Here is a 6,000-nt window from a genome sequence, read left to right as displayed (position 1 = left end):
CCTGCCCTGGTGGCATGAATGAGAAACACCCAGTTCCCATAGCCTTGGGTGCTTGACCACTTGGCCCTGTCTTGGGAGATTTAGGAGTTGTTTGTAAGAAACATGTCCCTGAGAGTTTCAAATTTGCCTTCTCTGCTTTATGGTTGTGGTTCAAGATGTATTCCCTCAGCTTCTTGCTCTTGCTACCATGCCTGGTGCTTGCTGCCAAGATTCCCCAACATGATGGATCCCTTCTGGATTCCTGAGTGTAATGAAACTCATTCTTCTGTAAGTTGTGGTTTTGGTTGTGGTGTTTTATCACAGCCACAGAAAAGCAGCCGACACTCCTCTGCAGTGGGAGTTGGTGAAGGGATTGTGCAGGCTTGTCTGTACAGGTGGCTGGACATACCCCCACGGTAAGATGTGGGTTCCTGGCATGGGCAGGGCTGGGGGATCCAGAGAGAATGGATTTCACTCTGGACACTGAGGACATACATCTGTGCCACAGCAGCCGAGGATGGTTGCTCTCTCTCAGGCAGCAAAGAGGATGACCTGCAGAAAGGAAAGAGAGTGGCAGCAACTTGGAGGGGTGGAGGGAGAGAGCAAGCGGAGAGAGGCCAGCCCATTTCTCTCCTTCCCTTGCTTCCTCCCTCACTCCTCCCCTCCCCCTCTCCTTGAGATAGGCTCTCATACAGCCCAAGCTGGCTTTAAACACCCAATGTAGATGTGGATGACCTTGAACTTCTTTTTTTCAAATGCATTTATTTGTATTTTATGTACATTGGTGTCTTGCCTGCATCTATGTCTGTGTGAGGGTGTTGGATCCCTTGGAGCAGGAGTTACAGACAGTTGTGAGCTGCTGTGTGGGTGCTGGGAATTGAACCGGGATCCTCTGGAAGAGCAGCCAGTGCTCTTAACCACTGAGCTATCTCTCCAGCCCTGGACCTTGAACTTCTGATTCTCCTGCCCCCACCTCCTATGTTCTGGGTGGGATTCCAGGCCTATACCACCAACATGCCTGATGTATGCAGTGCTCAGAATGGCACCCAGGGCCTCTTTCAACCCACTGAGCTATGTCCCAGCTCCTGCCTGATTAATGGAAAGGATCCCTCTGTTGGCCCTATGGAACAGCCCTGATCCCTTTCCTTCCTTCCCCCTCCCCTCCCCTCCCTTCCCTTTCTGCCCCTTTCCTCTTTTCCCTTTCCTTTTTCCCTTTTCTTTGTTTAGTAACTTTTAACTCTGAAATACAGATTCGGAAGAATTTGCAGAGAGTGTCCAGAAAGACCCACACCCTTTGCACCCATTCCCAACAACCTCACCTTAGGCTTCTGCAGCACAGTATCAGCACCAGGAAACTGACATTGGTCTGAAGGGTTTGTGCAGCTCTTACCATTTTATCATCTGTGTTGGCTTTCACAACGATTGCTACCATTAAGATGCAATGTTTCTGGATTCCATGAAGATTTATTTTCCCACCAATGCTATTCCTAATCCCTGCTAACTTCCAACCTCTTTTCACTTTGACAATCTTGTCATCTTGTGACTAGCTTATAAATGGAATCACAGTCTCTGACCTGCTGAGATTGCTTCTTTTCTCTCACTTGGAATCATTCCCTAAAGATCCATTTAAGTTGTACCAATACCGACAGTCCAGTTTTATTGCTGGGTGGTGTTCCCTGGGATGACTATCCCATAATTTGTTAGTCATTCACCTGTTGGAAGGCATTTTATTTCCACTTTGGGGCTATTACAAAGAAAAATTCCAATCATATTGTCATATTTTTACAAGATATAAAAACATTCCAAGTCATACTTTTACAAGAATGTGACTTTCCATCCTGTGGGAATAATGTCCAAAAGTGCAATTGCTTGGACCTCTGGCTAATGTATGTCTATTTAAAAAACAACTAAACAGTTTTTTGAAGTAGTTTTTACCATTTTACTTTTCTACCTGTAGTGTATGAGAGATCTATGCTCTCTGTGTTCTTACCAGAATTTAGTATGCATATGTATGTAGTATGTATGTATTACTTGTAGCTGTTTTTGGTTTGATATTTTTTGTTTTGAGACAGAGCCTTTCTACTTAGCCCAGGTCAGCCTCAAACTCAACACCTTTCTGCCTTAGCCTCCTGCATGCTGGGATTTCAGGCATGTACCATAATGTCCATCAGGTGTTTTAATAAGTTTAGATGAGGAGCTGTAGTGACTGCACCACAGTTAAGAACATTTGCTGTTATTACAGAGGACCCTAGTTTTCACAACCATCTCTAACGCCAGCCCCAGGGATCCAACAGCTCCTTCCAGGCCCCATGGACGCCTGTGTGCACACTTGTGTGCACACACAAGTGACACGCACGCACGCGCGCACACACACACACACACAGAGACACAGAGAGAGAGAGATAAATAAATCTGTTTGGGAAAACCTAGGAGATGTGTCCTTGATGGCGGAAGTGTGTCTCTGAGGGAGGGAGACCCTGAGGTTCAAAGCCTCATTCCCCCTTCACTCTCTGCTTCCTGTTTGTGATTCAAGACGATGCTCTCACTGTTCCTGCTGCCACAATTCCCTGCCATGATGGACTCTGATTCTGTAAGACCCTCAGAATGAGGAGTCTTCCAGGTTCGGTCGATACCCCAAGAACTCAATGTCCAGTCCAGTTGCTGCAACACGCAAGAGGCTTTAATGAACAGGAAACGTTTGCGCAACCGGGCTCCTCCAGCAGGCAGGTTAGAGAGACGCCCCCTCCCCCGGGCCCAGGTGTTTTTAAAGGCAAACCCACAAGCTTAGGGAGGGGGTGGGACCCTCTGTCCATTGAGTACTGACCCTTGGAGGCCGGATGGTCTGCTGTTAGGGTCAGCAGGCCTTAGGGCCTCAGGGTGTGCTAATTAATTTTGTCTGGGCAAACCAGAGTTGCAGCTATCTCTTTGTTTCCTAACAACCCTATTCACCACCTGCTGACTCACAGGAAAGGAGGGGCAGTGTGAATTCTTCTTATCTCAGAGCCTTGTGAGAGGAAGCTAGCAAATTCCAAGGAACAGATATTGGTTTCCAGGTTAGTCCATCATTAACATTACTTTTTTTGTCTTTCAATTCTTCTGGAACCATAAACCCAAATAAAACCTACCTTCTCTAAATTGGTCATGGTGTCTTTGTTTATTTAAAGTTTCTTTTTTTTTTAATTTTTATTTTACATGTCGATTCCAGTTCCCTCTCCCTCCCTCCCTCTTTCCCTCTCTCCCACCCTCTCATGCCCCCGACCACCCTCCCCTCCCATTCCCCCCCCATATTCTAACCTTAGTTAGAATATAGTTCTTCCCACCCCTCCTCCCACCCCTCCCCTCCCCTCTAGCCCACCCCCACCACCCTCCTCACAGGTAAGGGCTCCCATGAGGAGTCAACAAAGTCTGGCACATTAACTTGGGGCAGTACTAAACCCCTCTCCCCTGGTCATGGTATCTTATATACCAACAGAAAGGTAACTAATACACCGGTGGTCTATATATTTTCACTAAAAAAAAAAAAAAATCTATCTTTGAGTTTCTGTCCATTTTGTAGTTGGATTGTGTGTTTAACAATAAACTATTTTACTGGCAATTTTTCACAAACATGTTCTTATGTGTTTTTCACAAGTTTGAAGTGAGTTTCTGTTTCTCTTAAGCCTAATATTCATGGTTCATCTGCTCTGCATGCAAGGACAATCCTAAGAGCTGACATTGACTGAGGCCATGCTTTGTGCCAAGTGCTGCTCTCAGTGACACACAGGTGGTAGCCCCCTTGAAAAGAGCAGTCTTTATAAACACAGTCTTCTTTTGTTCTAAACACAAACAGTTCTGACTTAGTTTGCAAATCGAACAGTCTGCATAAATCAGTGACTCCCGCCACCCAGCAAGGCTAAAAGGCGAAAGAGCTGAGTTTATTTGTGTTTTTGCTGGCTGAAAGGATTTAAAAGTGTCACCAGGGCACATGAGTCAGAGAAGATACTCTTCCAGTGAGACAAGCATTCACATTTAACAATGACATCATACCTACATGTTGTTATTCACACCGAGACACTCACTGACAACATTCAGTTCCACAAAGTCTGCACAAAGAAACCTTGAGCAAAGGAGGACAGGCACCACCCACTTACAATGTAGACTTCTAGCTATTGCATGGGTGCAAGCCAAGTGAACACAAGGTTATCTATCAGGTTAATTGAATTCTCATGTCAGACCAAGATCCTATTTCCTGAGCATTGAAAGAGGTCCAACTTTCCATGAGGATCCAGAGGTTGACTGTCCCATGGGTCTTCAGCAGAACTACCCCAGATGCACGCAGAAATAGCTGGCAACTTTTCTTCCAAAACAAGGGTTGTGAGTCAGTTCATGGAGAGGCACCTGCTATAGGATCCCTGATTAGAAAGAAATAAATGACCATGGTCTCCATGATGCAGCCTGGAAGCATGTGGAGCTCTGAGGGCTGAGTGTCCTTGTCATGTACACTCTGAGCTATGACAGGTGACACTGCAGAGACCAGGGTGCAGAGCTGTGCATATCTTGGGCCCCACAACCTTTGCCTGAGGTCCAGCTGCTACAGCTAGAGCATTGGTCGCTAGCTCTTTGGCTCACACTGAAGCTGGCTTGGCAGGTACAGTGGCAGCCTCCTGTGACCTGCTTTTCTCAGCTGAGTAGTATGAGAAGCAGTCTCCATCCAGCCTTCACCGGTCCCCAGCCCCAGTCTCACTCTGCTAACCTCCTAGCTCTAATTACTTCTTTTGTGACCTTGGCTTTCTTTGGATGCTTGTTGTATTTTCCTATAAGAACCGAGACTTTCTCCTTGCTTATCATTCTATATCAGCTTGGAGGACCCATGCACTGAGACTCCTGACAGCGGCTCTACCTGGTGTGCGTTTCTCTTCTTTCTAACACCGTTTTCCTATTCTGTGTACCTCAAAATTCAGATTGAGGCCTTGCCCCTTAACAGATGCACTGTTTGAAGTGTCTTGGTTATAAATGGTGTGGGCAATACCCTACAGAGTGACTGTGTGAGTGAGAGTGTGTGTGTGTGTGTGGTCATCATTGCCTGTCACTGGAGTTATAGTTAGATAATTCTAGAAAGGAAGCAACCCTCCTCTCATTTCCCTTCTTTGCCTTGGGTAGTGATGACCGTCTCTTTTCATCTTACCCTTTCCCCCCACTCCACCCTCCTTCACTGGCAGGGTGACACAGACCACCTTTCCCTCTTTTAGTAGCAGCAGATCAGCAGATATCTGATTGGCTGCCATTGTCATGGCAACTCACTCTCTTTGCTCCCCCCTCCCTTTCCAGAGCTAGTCAATCTGTGTATGGAGGTCCAGACTCCTCAGGCTGGGAAGGGCAGACTGGGATAGAGGGGAGACGGGCGAGGAGAGGGCAGACTGTAGCCACAAGGCCATATTTGGGAGTCTGCTTAAATTTGGACCCCAGTCTAGTATGCTAAGGGACACCTCTGAATCTGAGCTGGAAACTGAGGGGGGGAGCGGCCCATGTGACCTGTGGTGATGCTTATTGAATTTCTGTCAGGATGGCATTCTTCCCCTGCTGCACTGCTGAGGATGATGCCTGAAAGAACAGTCAGATGTGTTCTGAAACCCAAAGGCAGGTACACCCCTATCTCAGCCACTCCCAAGCAGCATAAAGTTGGCCTCTTCTCCTGTTGTAAAACCAAGGATTTGAAGATGTGTGTCCACAAGGGACCCTTGTACAACAACACAGGGTGCTGAGCACAGAGAAATCAACCTGTGTATGTTGGCTGGGGGGGGGGGGGTTGGGCAGGTGAGGGGTGAATGCCAGGATCAGAGTCTCTGCATAGTCTCCAGGACAGTCTATGCCGTGAACACAGGCCAGGCCATGTGTGCGGCATGCTGCAGCCACCATTTAATTCACCAATTCTACTGCTGTTTAAACTCATCTCAAAACTGGGCGTGGCAGCACATTCCTTTAATTCCAACATTCACAGACAGGAGGGAGAGGCAGGTGTATCTCTATGAGTTCGAGGCCAGT

The sequence above is a fragment of the Phodopus roborovskii genome, unplaced genomic scaffold, assembly GCF_943737965.1.
Source record: "Phodopus roborovskii unplaced genomic scaffold, PHOROB, whole genome shotgun sequence".
In the NCBI taxonomy this organism is placed as follows: Eukaryota; Metazoa; Chordata; class Mammalia; order Rodentia; family Cricetidae; genus Phodopus; species Phodopus roborovskii.
Note: the sequence above shows the minus strand (reverse complement) of the source record.